This window comes from Schistocerca serialis, chromosome 1, assembly GCF_023864345.2.
Source record: "Schistocerca serialis cubense isolate TAMUIC-IGC-003099 chromosome 1, iqSchSeri2.2, whole genome shotgun sequence".
Taxonomy (NCBI): Eukaryota; Metazoa; Arthropoda; class Insecta; order Orthoptera; family Acrididae; genus Schistocerca; species Schistocerca serialis.
In genome coordinates this window covers 524,273,282-524,286,597 of record NC_064638.1, presented here as the reverse complement: position 1 = coordinate 524,286,597, position 13,316 = coordinate 524,273,282, and the positions used below count along the sequence as shown (strand labels likewise).

The following is a 13,316-nucleotide window of genomic DNA, read 5'->3' as shown; positions in this document are numbered from 1 at the left end:
TCGAAATGGAAGTATCTTGGCAATCGCCGTGCCATGTATTTCCACTGCTCTCCCACTGGAAGCGTCTCTTTAGGCCATCCACAGGAAGAAAAAGCCGTGCCCGCCGTATGGTAGCGACGCCACTTGTCTGTAGCTGTCGCAGTTAAGGAGACAGCGTCAAGAGACGTTTTCGTACCGTGACCAGGTTTCGAACCTGGGCCTTCCGTAACCACTAAAGTATCGTAGCTGTAACTGTCAGGCGGAGCTAGAATGCTCCATGTATCAAACATATGTGAGCTCAAGGAGGTTACACTTGAAGAAAAAGCGCCAGGTTAACGCGATCACAGCAAAACCGCCGGCAGCTACGGGATTCGAAACCGCGCCTACAGAGATACTGGTGCCTTAAACCAGCGCCTTAAAGCGCTCGGCCACGCTACATGCGCTGCTTGGTGCGCCAGTGTTCCTAGCATTTGTACAAACAGTGCACGCCACAGCTTCCTGTTCTGCTGGGACTGGCTGCTCATCCATCGCACTTCAAACAACTGCCCTTTTCGACTACAGAGAGCAGCGGACGTCTGCGCTCTGGGAGGCGACATTACGTGTTGGGGATGAAGTGGTAGTGCAAACTGCGGCCTGCGGAACACGAGTGAAAAAATCAACAGAGTACTGTCATTTCGAGTACTCGTCATTGCAACGGCAGCAAGGCAAAACTTTCAAAATTGCCGTGACCAGGATTCGAACCTGGGTTATTGCGGCCACAACGCAATGTCCTAACCACTAGACGATCACGGCCATGGCCACGGAGGCGCCCGCGAAGGCAGCTGGCTCGAATGCAAGTGGCGATACCCAGCAAAGCCTAGGCCAAGGTGTACGCCACAGCAGTGTCAGACACGGTCTCCATCACATGTATACGAGCAAATGAACGTGCCTGCGCTGTCAGGACACTAACTACAGTGGTTGGCTGCATTCACCTCCGTGGCAATGTCTTGCAGTCCTCCAAGCCTCTTGACTACAGGTACCGGTATGTGGCTCGATAACAAGTGGGTAGACGCCGCATCTCTCTCGCCGTCAGGTGTTGCCGCGAGTCATACTTAACGTAGCTTTCTGCACGCGTCAGCGTAGCGTCAGTCGAGCAAAGTCGAGACAAGTCGCATAAGAGGAGCAATAAAAACGCGCAATTCCGGTACCGGGAATCGAACCCGGGCCTCCTGGGTGAGAGCCAGGTATCCTAGCCACTAGACCACACCGGATAACGACGGCAGTGCTCTTTCCAGCGAACGCAGCAGCCACCGACGGTTAACTGACGACAACTGTAAAAAATCCACTCTCTCGCGTTATAGAACGGCGTGCTCCGGACGCATTTCGTGGAGACGAACGCCAGCAATGATGAGAGCAAAAGGTGCCTGAAAATCCTGTCGTTGCACCACGCACTGTTCTACGACAATTCACCAAGCAGACGCTCACGCCTTGTTCTGCTGTTTCCTTTGCGGGCAATGAGTGCATCTGCCTTCGACACAGGAAACATTACACGTTTGGCAGCTGTGGGATTCGAACCCACGCCTCCGAAGAGAATGGTGCCTGAAACCAGCGCCTTAGACCGCTCGGCCACGCTACCTACACAACACGCGCGTCACAAGACCTGCGTCCCACCCCACGAGAGCACACCGCAACGGCACAAAAATGAGACGTAAAAAGTGGCAACTTTTTTTCTTTTTTTTTGTAGATTTTGCCTTGAGCTCTCCAAGTTATGCCTTCTTCGGCGAGCTTCTTTAGCTATAAAATAAAACGGTGCTGCTTGCAAACAGAAAGGATTAATCGTTGTACTGTCCATTCAGCTGAAATCCGAAAACTCCTCCGTATGGTTCCTTGACCGTCGACGTCCTCCGGTAGACGTTGTGTTCAAGATGAAGTGATGGAATCGGAGAAACTGGATGGCTTTGAGGAAAGTTTCTTGTGGCTGTTGACCGCTAACGAAGCATCGAAGGAAAACTAAAATCCTCTTGAAGTGAAAGGGCAGGCCTATAATGACAGCAAAGCAGTAGCTTTGCGCCTACACGCCGTAAAATAAAAAATGAAAGAATAATAGCGCATGAGGCGCTGTCCACCTAAATTCAATAAAAGAAAGAATAAAATTTGAAAAAAAAAGAATAAAAAACCAAATACTGTCTGAGTTAGTCCTCTCAGTAACAGGGAACGAACACCCTTCACACGTCCCATAATATTATGTTCAAAATGCTTCGTGGCGGCCATTAAAATAAGTAATGAAAAAAGTCACAAAAATTAAAATCATCGACACATGTCAAAGGAATGAGTAGACTCCCGAACTTTCCGAACTGTCCGGCGGATAACGAGAAGCAAAACACAATCCACTCCGACGTGTGAAAAAGAAAGTAAAAAAAACTCGTTTCTTGAAGACCAAACAATCTCCGTGGCAACGCGGTGCGCAACGCATCCGTGAATGTACGCTGATGACGGAGGAACCAAAAGTTGTAAAAAATGAATAAAAACATAAAGAAATCACTAAATGACAGCAAAACACAAACACACACGAACACAGGATAAAACTGTGTTAAACTTTTCGTCGTCGTTTCCACGTTGCAGTCCGGCACAAGGGTAAGCATCGTACTTGTTCAATGATTCACTGTTTCACTGGTCCGGTAGTATTCAATTTGCATTAACTATGTATCCGGACCCGGAGACAATGCAAAACACAGAAGTAAGGAAAAGTCGCAGCAGTGAAGTGTTGATTACAACAGTTTGTCGTGGGCAAATGCGAGTGCAATTTGCAGAAAATTAGCAAAGAGTTGGTGATAGTCTTTCCTGGTTTTGGTAAGGTCATGTTGCGTAGACAAATAAACCAAAAAGGCATAGTCGCCCGTAAGTCGCAATTGCAGGAGGGCGTACACAGTGTGAGACACGATCCATGCAGTGGCGGCACGCTTCGTATGCGGATAAGGGTTGAAGTCCGGGATCAATGCCGTGTCCGCAGAAAAAGCGGCAGCGCTGGTCCGGTTGATAAGTGCGAGCATCCTGGCGGCAATGTTCCAAGTCGACCGTGACCTCAGGCACACGAAACGATGTTCTAAGGTGTCGTCTTGGCGACAGTCTTCACACAAGCTCGATGGAGATAAGTGAATGCGGCGCAGCTTTTCGTTGGTGGGGAGAATTCTGTTAACCACTTGGTACCAAAAGCTGCTGACGTCCGCTGGCAGGAAGGGAGCATGAACGTGAGCCCACACCGTCCTCCACGCAGATCGCGGGTAGCGCGCCTCCATCTTATTACCGACTGGCCGTCCTCTGAGTCCCTGGTAGACACGTTTCACAGTCCGTGTGCGATGGTCGAGTACGTCGGCGGCGAGATAACTTTTTTGAATGAAGTATTCTCGAACATAACGCAGCTGAAACGGGATGGTAGTCGGGTCGAGAGGTGCTGCTTGAGATAGAGGCCGATGAATAGCGAACAGAACAGCTGTGGGGCTCGACGGATCCTGTTCAATGGTGACGCTCGTCCGATGAAGGAGCAACGCTGCGGCTTTCATAGCAAATGAATGAGCCCGAGCCCACCCTGTTCGCGCGGTAAAGTACATGTTTCGTAAGACACCTTGAAAATATGTCCCCGCCACAATAGCCAATAGACTGCCTGTGTTATGGCTCTGCCCAAATTCTTGGGTACCTGAAATAACTGTGCGAGGTACCAGGCTTTGCTGAGCAAGAAAACATTTATTAAAATCACCCGCTGTGTTAATGCGAGGGTGCGAGTAGCGGACAGGCTAGCCATAGCTCGTATGCCATTTAAGACAATACGCCAGTTGTAGGACGCAGTCTGTAACAGATTGGCTTGAAAGCGAACTCCCAAAATTTTGTGTTCCTGCTTTACTGTAAACCATGGGCGTTTGAAGCCACGTGTCGCTGCATAAATAGGAAGAAAAACCGTCTTACGGGTATTGATGCTCGCACCGGATGCACGTTCATACTGTGTAAGAACTGCGCGTATTGTAGCAAAGTCGGTAGCCGAGGACACCAAGAGGCCAAGGTCGTCAGCATAAGCGCGACAAACGTGCTTCTCATTCCCAATACGTATTCCCCTACAAACACTGTGCAACTTACGCAACAAAGGATCTAAGGAAATAGCGTAAAGCGCCATTGACAGAGGGCACCCTTGTTTGACTGAACAGCAGAGCGGAACAGGTTCCGATAAAAGTCCATTGATACTAATCCGTGAGGTGGAATTTTTGAAAAGGTTAAAAATCATAGTTATATACTTTACACCGAAACCAAACTTCTGGAGCACTCGCCGGAGATATAGGTGGCTAACTCTGTCAAAAGCCATTGCAAAATCGATGGATAAAATGCCAAAAGGAATCCTATTCGTCGAAGCATAGGCAATGGCATCTCGGTATGTCGACACAGCACCATAGAGAGTGCGTTGAGGCACTGCACAGTATTGAAAGGGACTAATCAGTTTTTTCATGACCAGCTTCAAGCGGGAGGAGACACATTTGGTGAAGAGTTTGTAATCACCATTAAGAAGGGTGATTGGTCTAAGATTGCACAGTTTCCTGGTGACCGGAACCTTTGGAACCAAGACCACAATACCTTCCAGGAAGGACGCAGGGACATCCACACCATTTAAAATTTCATTAAAAACGTCAGTCAGGGCAGAGCCAAACAAGTGCCAAAAATGCAGATAAAATTCCGGTGGCAACCCATCAGCGCCCGGTGATTTGTTCTGGGAACACAGTTTTAAGATATCACCCACTTCGTCCACGGTAAAGTTTTCTGTGAGGCGACGGCGATCCGCTACGGATAAGACGTATGGAACGTCGTGGAGAAGCTCGGAAATCGCGGCAGCATCAGTGTATTTCTCACTGAAAAGTTCGATGAAGTGACGGTGGGCCTCGGCAAGAATTGCCGCCTGGCTATTAAGCCGCGCACCGTCAGCTGATTCCAGCTCTGTGACGTAACGTCGCTTTGCGCGCCGGCGTTCGCGCAGCTGATGAAACACGGAAGGCGCTTCATCAGCCAGCGCCCCGGGGGCTCGGCTCCGTACGACAGATATGCGCAACGATTCCCTTTTCAAAGCCAGAAGACGGAGTTTTATACGCCGAATTGTTGCCATCCGAAGAGCGGGATTATTTGTGTGCAGGTGGATGGCATCAGTTAAACAGGTTTCATAAAATTGCAATGTAGAACGCTCCCAGTGAGCAACATTCTGACTAAACTCCAAGAGGGTCTTGCGTAATGCCGGCTTAACAAATTCTACCCACCAAGACAAAGTACAGGCATAGAGACCGCGATATTTCAGCACCCTCTGCCACATACGCACGATAACCGGCGCAAAATGTGGGTGTGAGAGATGTCGCACATTAAACTTCCATAATCGACTTGCGCGGGGTTTAGTCGCCAACAGAGAATGAAAGCGGCAGACATACGCACAATGATCGGAAAAAATCACGGGGTGAACAGAGGAGTCCGTAAGACAGTGCTGTTTTTCACGAGAAACATAAATCCTATCGAGCCGACTCCTTCCCGTGGGGTAAAAGAAAGTAAATCCCACGTCCCGCGGGTGTAAATGACACCACGAGTCAATTAAATTCATCTCAGTCACGAGCGTCTGTAATTCTAGGCACTTATACGGCCGTGGCTCCTGATCTCTATCTTCCAGCACGCAGTTAAAATCTCCGCCCATGACTATAGGCAGGTGGGGGCCCCGTAAAAGGTGACAAATGTCACTACTATAAAACACACGGCGACGTGGCTGCCCGTCGGCACCAGAAGGGGCGTACACGTTAATATACCGTACGTTGTTGATCGTGCAAGCTACACCACGACCGTTAGGAATTGTAGCGACATTACTATAGTCATGACCAACACGAATTAAAATGGCAGTACCACAATTGCACTCGATATCAAAGTTCAAGAGTACTTGATAGCCCGGAATGGAGTGAAGTAGATCTAACACAACCTCCTGCAAAAACACTACGTCAGCAGCAATGTAATTTAAAAAACCCACAAAACTTGCAAACTTCACAGGCGACTCCAATTTATTAAGATTAATAGTAGCCACAACTGATGGAGGGCGTGCTACCATAGACAACAAGGAAAAACAAATTAAAACAAATTAGACGGCAGGAGGGGACCCACCCTCCTCCTCCATATCGTCGGCCCAGTCACAACGTTCAGACGGTGCAGCTAAAGTAGGCGGTCCGTGTGTGGGAGGTACAGACGCGGAATCCTGCGAAAGGGGACGCGTGCGACGCTGGGGGGTGTCTTCCGCCTTACGCTTAACCGAAAGTTGTGCCGGGTTCGGTGCCTGAGACGTCGGAGTGTCCATTGCAAGATTTACATCAGAGTGGTGCAACATTTCCTTTAACTGCTGTACAACCTGTTCCCGCCTGTCTGCCGACACACTTGTCGTAGGCGCTGGCTGACTGCTCGCCACAGGACGCTGTGGACGACGCCCCGTCGCAACCGACGGCCGTGATTCGACTACGGGGCGGGGCAAGGGCTTGTGCGCCGGCTTTTGCACAGATTTTTGTTTTTGTTTTGACTTCGGACGGGGAACCTGCTTCCATTCCGGAGACGGGCTGCGTTCTCCGCGAGAAAAAGACCGTGTGTCTAAAATCCGCGAGCTACTGGCACTGCGGAAGCGGTCAGTATTGCCACGCCTGTCCGTAACACTTTCACGCCTGGGCTTAGGTTCCTGTGAGGCAGGAGCTCCGTCCGGAACACCTTGAGGTACGGAATTAGATGGTGACGAATCCACCACAGCAACAGGGGGGGTAACCACCTGAACGGGTTCTGATCCGGTCCGCTCCGGAACTTCAGGCACACCCGGAGGCGGAATCGGTACAGTAGTGGCGGGAACTGACTGAGAAAGTACGGACAAGGTTGGAACAGAATCAGAACCGGCTGCAGTGGCATCGACATCCATCGCGACCGCAGCAACTAACGGCGTTTCCGTTTCCGCGGAACGTGCCGGTGAACGGGGAACACCTAACAACACGGCCGCGTACGACGCGTCGTCATCCTGCCCACGGGGCGGTAGCTGCACAGGGCGCCTACGCCTAGGACAATTTTGCCGAAAATGGTCTGTGGCATTGCAATGGGAACACGTTTGCGGCTGACCACTATACGAAATAAAAGCCCGGTGGCCGGCCATAACCAAAAACGAGGGAACGTGCTTCCTCACAATCATCTTTACACTACGGATACCGTTCTCAACCTGATATATATAAGCGGACGACCACTTTTCTTTCGTAATCGACAAAACTGTGCCATAAGGCATAAGGCTACGAGCTATTGTCTCATTCCTAGTATCAAATGGCAGATTGAATACCCGAACATTTCGAATACCAAATCCAGCATTCGACAGAGTAACATTACTAATAGTCCCATCACAGTGTTTGAATTTTCGTACACCACCGTTTTCACTTACGAGGCCATCGCACAATTCCGGACATTTCAATTCAACAAACAAAGAGTTCAAGAACGCGTCTAATTGCAATCCTAGCACTTCACTTTCAGGAATTTGCAAGTCATTTTTCATCCACGAATGAATTTCGAAAGCAGACGGACGGGTTACGTTTCTATCAAATTCGCACTGGATATTATTTTCTCGGTCTTCTGAATCCATGTGAACTTACAGTTCAGCTGACTACAGCAGCGAAGAAACAGTCACCGCGAAGAACCGTCGCCGACTGCGAAGCACACGTAAACACCGCCCGACACGCCGGAGCGAGCGCGCGATGTGTTCGGGCCCACGACTCCGAAGAAACTGGTGCCTAAAACCAGCGCCTTAGACCGCTCGGCCACGTTACCGTTGGGGCAGCAGCGGCAAAACGTTTCCTTTGTACTACAAAGATCACTTCGAAATGGAAGTATCTTGGCAATCGCCGTGCCATGTATTTCCACTGCTCTCCCACTGGAAGCGTCTCTTTAGGCCATCCACAGCAAGAAAAAGCCGTGCCCGCCGTATGGTAGCGACGCCACTTGTCTGTAGCTGTCGCAGTTAAGGAGACAGCGTCAAGAGACGTTTTCGTACCGTGACCAGGTTTCGAACCTGGGCCTTCCGTAACCACTAAAGTATCGTAGCTGTAACTGTCAGGCGGAGCTAGAATGCTCCATGTATCAAACATATGTGAGCTCAAGGAGGTTACACTTGAAGAAAAAGCGCCAGGTTAACGCGATCACAGCAAAACCGCCGGCAGCTACGGGATTCGAAACCGCGCCTACAGAGATACTGGTGCCTTAAACCAGCGCCTTAAAGCGCTCGGCCACGCTACATGCGCTGCTTGGTGCGCCAGTGTTCCTAGCATTTGTACAAACAGTGCACGCCACAGCTTCCTGTTCTGCTGGGACTGGCTGCTCATCCATCGCACTTCAAACAACTGCCCTTTTCGACTACAGAGAGCAGCGGACGTCTGCGCTCTGGGAGGCGACATTACGTGTTGGGGATGAAGTGGTAGTGCAAACTGCGGCCTGCGGAACACGAGTGAAAAAATCAACAGAGTACTGTCATTTCGAGTACTCGTCATTGCAACGGCAGCAAGGCAAAACTTTCAAAATTGCCGTGACCAGGATTCGAACCTGGGTTATTGCGGCCACAACGCAATGTCCTAACCACTAGACGATCACGGCCATGGCCACGGAGGCGCCCGCGAAGGCAGCTGGCTCGAATGCAAGTGGCGATACCCAGCAAAGCCTAGGCCAAGGTGTACGCCACAGCAGTGTCAGACACGGTCTCCATCACATGTATACGAGCAAATGAACGTGCCTGCGCTGTCAGGACACTAACTACAGTGGTTGGCTGCATTCACCTCCGTGGCAATGTCTTGCAGTCCTCCAAGCCTCTTGACTACAGGTACCGGTATGTGGCTCGATAACAAGTGGGTAGACGCCGCATCTCTCTCGCCGTCAGGTGTTGCCGCGAGTCATACTTAACGTAGCTTTCTGCACGCGTCAGCGTAGCGTCAGTCGAGCAAAGTCGAGACAAGTCGCATAAGAGGAGCAATAAAAACGCGCAATTCCGGTACCGGGAATCGAACCCGGGCCTCCTGGGTGAGAGCCAGGTATCCTAGCCACTAGACCACACCGGATAACGACGGCAGTGCTCTTTCCAGCGAACGCAGCAGCCACCGACGGTTAACTGACGACAACTGTAAAAAATCCACTCTCTCGCGTTATAGAACGGCGTGCTCCGGACGCATTTCGTGGAGACGAACGCCAGCAATGATGAGAGCAAAAGGTGCCTGAAAATCCTGTCGTTGCACCACGCACTGTTCTACGACAATTCACCAAGCAGACGCTCACGCCTTGTTCTGCTGTTTCCTTTGCGGGCAATGAGTGCATCTGCCTTCGACACAGGAAACATTACACGTTTGGCAGCTGTGGGATTCGAACCCACGCCTCCGAAGAGAATGGTGCCTGAAACCAGCGCCTTAGACCGCTCGGCCACGCTACCTACACAACACGCGCGTCACAAGAGCTGCGTCCCACCCCACGAGAGCACACCGCAACGGCACAAAAATGAGACGTAAAAAGTGGCAACTTTTTTTCTTTTTTTTTTGTAGATTTTGCCTTGAGCTCTCCAAGTTATGCCTTCTTCGGCGAGCTTCTTTAGCTATAAAATAAAACGGTGCTGCTTGCAAACAGAAAGGATTAATCGTTGTACTGTCCATTCAGCTGAAATCCGAAAACTCCTCCGTATGGTTCCTTGACCGTCAACGTCCTCCGGTAGACGTTGTGTTCAAGATGAAGTGATGGAATCGGAGAAACTGGATGGCTTTGAGGAAAGTTTCTTGTGGCTGTTGACCGCTAACGAAGCATCGAAGGAAAACTAAAATCCTCTTGAAGTGAAAGGGCAGGCCTATAATGACAGCAAAGCAGTAGCTTTGCGCCTACACGCCGTAAAATAAAAAATGAAAGAATAATAGCGCATGAGGCGCTGTCCACCTAAATTCAATAAAAGAAAGAATAAAATTTGAAAAAAAAAGAATAAAAAACCAAATACTGTCTGAGTTAGTCCTCTCAGTAACAGGGAACGAACACCCTTCACACGTCCCATAATATTATGTTCAAAATGCTTCGTGGCGGCCATTAAAATAAGTAATGAAAAAAGTCACAAAAATTAAAATCATCGACACATGTCAAAGGAATGAGTAGACTCCCGAACTTTCCGAACTGTCCGGCGGATAACGAGAAGCAAAACACAATCCACTCCGACGTGTGAAAAAGAAAGTAAAAAAAACTCGTTTCTTGAAGACCAAACAATCTCCGTGGCAACGCGGTGCGCAACGCATCCGTGAATGTACGCTGATGACGGAGGAACCAAAAGTTGTAAAAAATGAATAAAAACATAAAGAAATCACTAAATGACAGCAAAACACAAACACACACGAACACAGGATAAAACTGTGTTAAACTTTTCGTCGTCGTTTCCACGTTGCAGTCCGGCACAAGGGTAAGCATCGTACTTGTTCAATGATTCACTGTTTCACTGGTCCGGTAGTATTCAATTTGCATTAACTATGTATCCGGACCCGGAGACAATGCAAAACACAGAAGTAAGGAAAAGTCGCAGCAGTGAAGTGTTGATTACAACAGTTTGTCGTGGGCAAATGCGAGTGCAATTTGCAGAAAATTAGCAAAGAGTTGGTGATAGTCTTTCCTGGTTTTGGTAAGGTCATGTTGCGTAGACAAATAAACCAAAAAGGCATAGTCGCCCGTAAGTCGCAATTGCAGGAGGGCGTACACAGTGTGAGACACGATCCATGCAGTGGCGGCACGCTTCGTATGCGGATAAGGGTTGAAGTCCGGGATCAATGCCGTGTCCGCAGAAAAAGCGGCAGCGCTGGTCCGGTTGATAAGTGCGAGCATCCTGGCGGCAATGTTCCAAGTCGACCGTGACCTCAGGCACACGAAACGATGTTCTAAGGTGTCGTCTTGGCGACAGTCTTCACACAAGCTCGATGGAGATAAGTGAATGCGGCGCAGCTTTTCGTTGGTGGGGAGAATTCTGTTAACCACTTGGTACCAAAAGCTGCTGACGTCCGCTGGCAGGAAGGGAGCATGAACGTGAGCCCACACCGTCCTCCACGCAGATCGCGGGTAGCGCGCCTCCATCTTATTACCGACTGGCCGTCCTCTGAGTCCCTGGTAGACACGTTTCACAGTCCGTGTGCGATGGTCGAGTACGTCGGCGGCGAGATAACTTTTTTGAATGAAGTATTCTCGAACATAACGCAGCTGAAACGGGATGGTAGTCGGGTCGAGAGGTGCTGCTTGAGATAGAGGCCGATGAATAGCGAACAGAACAGCTGTGGGGCTCGACGGATCCTGTTCAATGGTGACGCTCGTCCGATGAAGGAGCAACGCTGCGGCTTTCATAGCAAATGAATGAGCCCGAGCCCACCCTGTTCGCGCGGCAGAGTACATGTTTCGTAAGACACCTTGAAAATATGTCCCCGCCACAATAGCCAATAGACTGCCTGTGTTATGGCTCTGCCCAAATTCTTGGGTACCTGAAATAACTGTGCGAGGTACCAGGCTTTGCTGAGCAAGAAAACATTTATTAAAATCACCCGCTGTGTTAATGCGAGGGTGCGAGTAGCGGACAGGCTAGCCATAGCTCGTATGCCATTTAAGACAATACGCCAGTTGTAGGACGCAGTCTGTAACAGATTGGCTTGAAAGCGAACTCCCAAAATTTTGTGTTCCTGCTTTACTGTAAACCATGGGCGTTTGAAGCCACGTGTCGCTGCATAAATAGGAAGAAAAACCGTCTTACGGGTATTGATGCTCGCACCGGATGCACGTTCATACTGTGTAAGAACTGCGCGTATTGTAGCAAAGTCGGTAGCCGAGGACACCAAGAGGCCAAGGTCGTCAGCATAAGCGCGACAAACGTGCTTCTCATTCCCAATACGTATTCCCCTACAAACACTGTGCAACTTACGCAACAAAGGATCTAAGGAAATAGCGTAAAGCGCCATTGACAGAGGGCACCCTTGTTTGACTGAACAGCAGAGCGGAACAGGTTCCGATAAAAGTCCATTGATACTAATCCGTGAGGTGGAATTTTTGAAAAGGTTAAAAATCATAGTTATATACTTTACACCGAAACCAAACTTCTGGAGCACTCGCCGGAGATATAGGTGGCTAACTCTGTCAAAAGCCATTGCAAAATCGATGGATAAAATGCCAAAAGGAATCCTATTCGTCGAAGCATAGGCAATGGCATCTCGGTATGTCGACACAGCACCATAGAGAGTGCGTTGAGGCACTGCACAGTATTGAAAGGGACTAATCAGTTTTTTCATGACCAGCTTCAAGCGGGAGGAGACACATTTGGTGAAGAGTTTGTAATCACCATTAAGAAGGGTGATTGGTCTAAGATTGCACAGTTTCCTGGTGACCGGAACCTTTGGAACCAAGACCACAATACCTTCCAGGAAGGACGCAGGGACATCCACACCATTTAAAATTTCATTAAAAACGTCAGTCAGGGCAGAGCCAAACAAGTGCCAAAAATGCAGATAAAATTCCGGTGGCAACCCATCAGCGCCCGGTGATTTGTTCTGGGAACACAGTTTTAAGATATCACCCACTTCGTCCACGGTAAAGTTTTCTGTGAGGCGACGGCGATCCGCTACGGATAAGACGTATGGAACGTCGTGGAGAAGCTCGGAAATCGCGGCAGCATCAGTGTATTTCTCACTGAAAAGTTCGATGAAGTGACGGTGGGCCTCGGCAAGAATTGCCGCCTGGCTATTAAGCCGCGCACCGTCAGCTGATTCCAGCTCTGTGACGTAACGTCGCTTTGCGCGCCGGCGTTCGCGCAGCTGATGAAACACGGAAGGCGCTTCATCAGCCAGCGCCCCGGGGGCTCGGCTCCGTACGACAGATATGCGCAACGATTCCCTTTTCAAAGCCAGAAGACGGAGTTTTATACGCCGAATTGTCGCCATCCGAAGAGCGGGATTGTTTGTGTGCAGGTGGATTGCATCATTTAAACAGCTCTCGTAAAATTGCAATGCAGAACGCTCCCAGTGAGCAACATTCTGACTAAACTCCAAGAGGGTCTTGCGTAATGCCGGCTTAACAAATTCTACCCACCAAGACAAAGTACAGGCATAGAGACCGCGATATTTCAGCACCCTCTGCCACATACGCACGATAACCGGCGCAAAATGTGGGTGTGAGAGATGTCGCACATTAAACTTCCATAATCGACTTGCGCGGGGTTTAGTCGCCAACAGAGAATGAAAGCGGCAGACATACGCACAATGATCGGAAAAAATCACGGGGTGAACAGAGGAGTCCGTAAGACAGTGCTG

At 49.6% G+C, this 13,316-nt stretch overlaps 6 non-coding genes across 6 annotated transcripts; all 6 read right to left on the bottom strand.

Moving 5' to 3' along the window:
- Positions 1–699: 699 nt before the first annotated feature.
- Trnah-gug (transfer RNA histidin (anticodon GUG)) lies at positions 700–771 on the bottom strand. The gene has a single exon. It is a non-coding gene; the product is annotated as a tRNA-His (tRNA).
- Positions 772–1,157: 386 nt separating this feature from the next.
- On the bottom strand, positions 1,158–1,229 carry Trnae-cuc (transfer RNA glutamic acid (anticodon CUC)). The gene has a single exon. It is a non-coding gene; the product is annotated as a tRNA-Glu (tRNA).
- A 283-nt stretch (positions 1,230–1,512) lies between these two features.
- On the bottom strand, positions 1,513–1,594 carry Trnal-cag (transfer RNA leucine (anticodon CAG)). The gene has a single exon. It is a non-coding gene; the product is annotated as a tRNA-Leu (tRNA).
- Positions 1,595–8,547: 6,953 nt separating this feature from the next.
- On the bottom strand, positions 8,548–8,619 carry Trnah-gug (transfer RNA histidin (anticodon GUG)). The gene has a single exon. It is a non-coding gene; the product is annotated as a tRNA-His (tRNA).
- Positions 8,620–9,005: 386 nt separating this feature from the next.
- Positions 9,006–9,077, bottom strand: Trnae-cuc (transfer RNA glutamic acid (anticodon CUC)). The gene has a single exon. It is a non-coding gene; the product is annotated as a tRNA-Glu (tRNA).
- Positions 9,078–9,360: 283 nt separating this feature from the next.
- Trnal-cag (transfer RNA leucine (anticodon CAG)) lies at positions 9,361–9,442 on the bottom strand. The gene has a single exon. It is a non-coding gene; the product is annotated as a tRNA-Leu (tRNA).
- Positions 9,443–13,316: the final 3,874 nt, after the last annotated feature.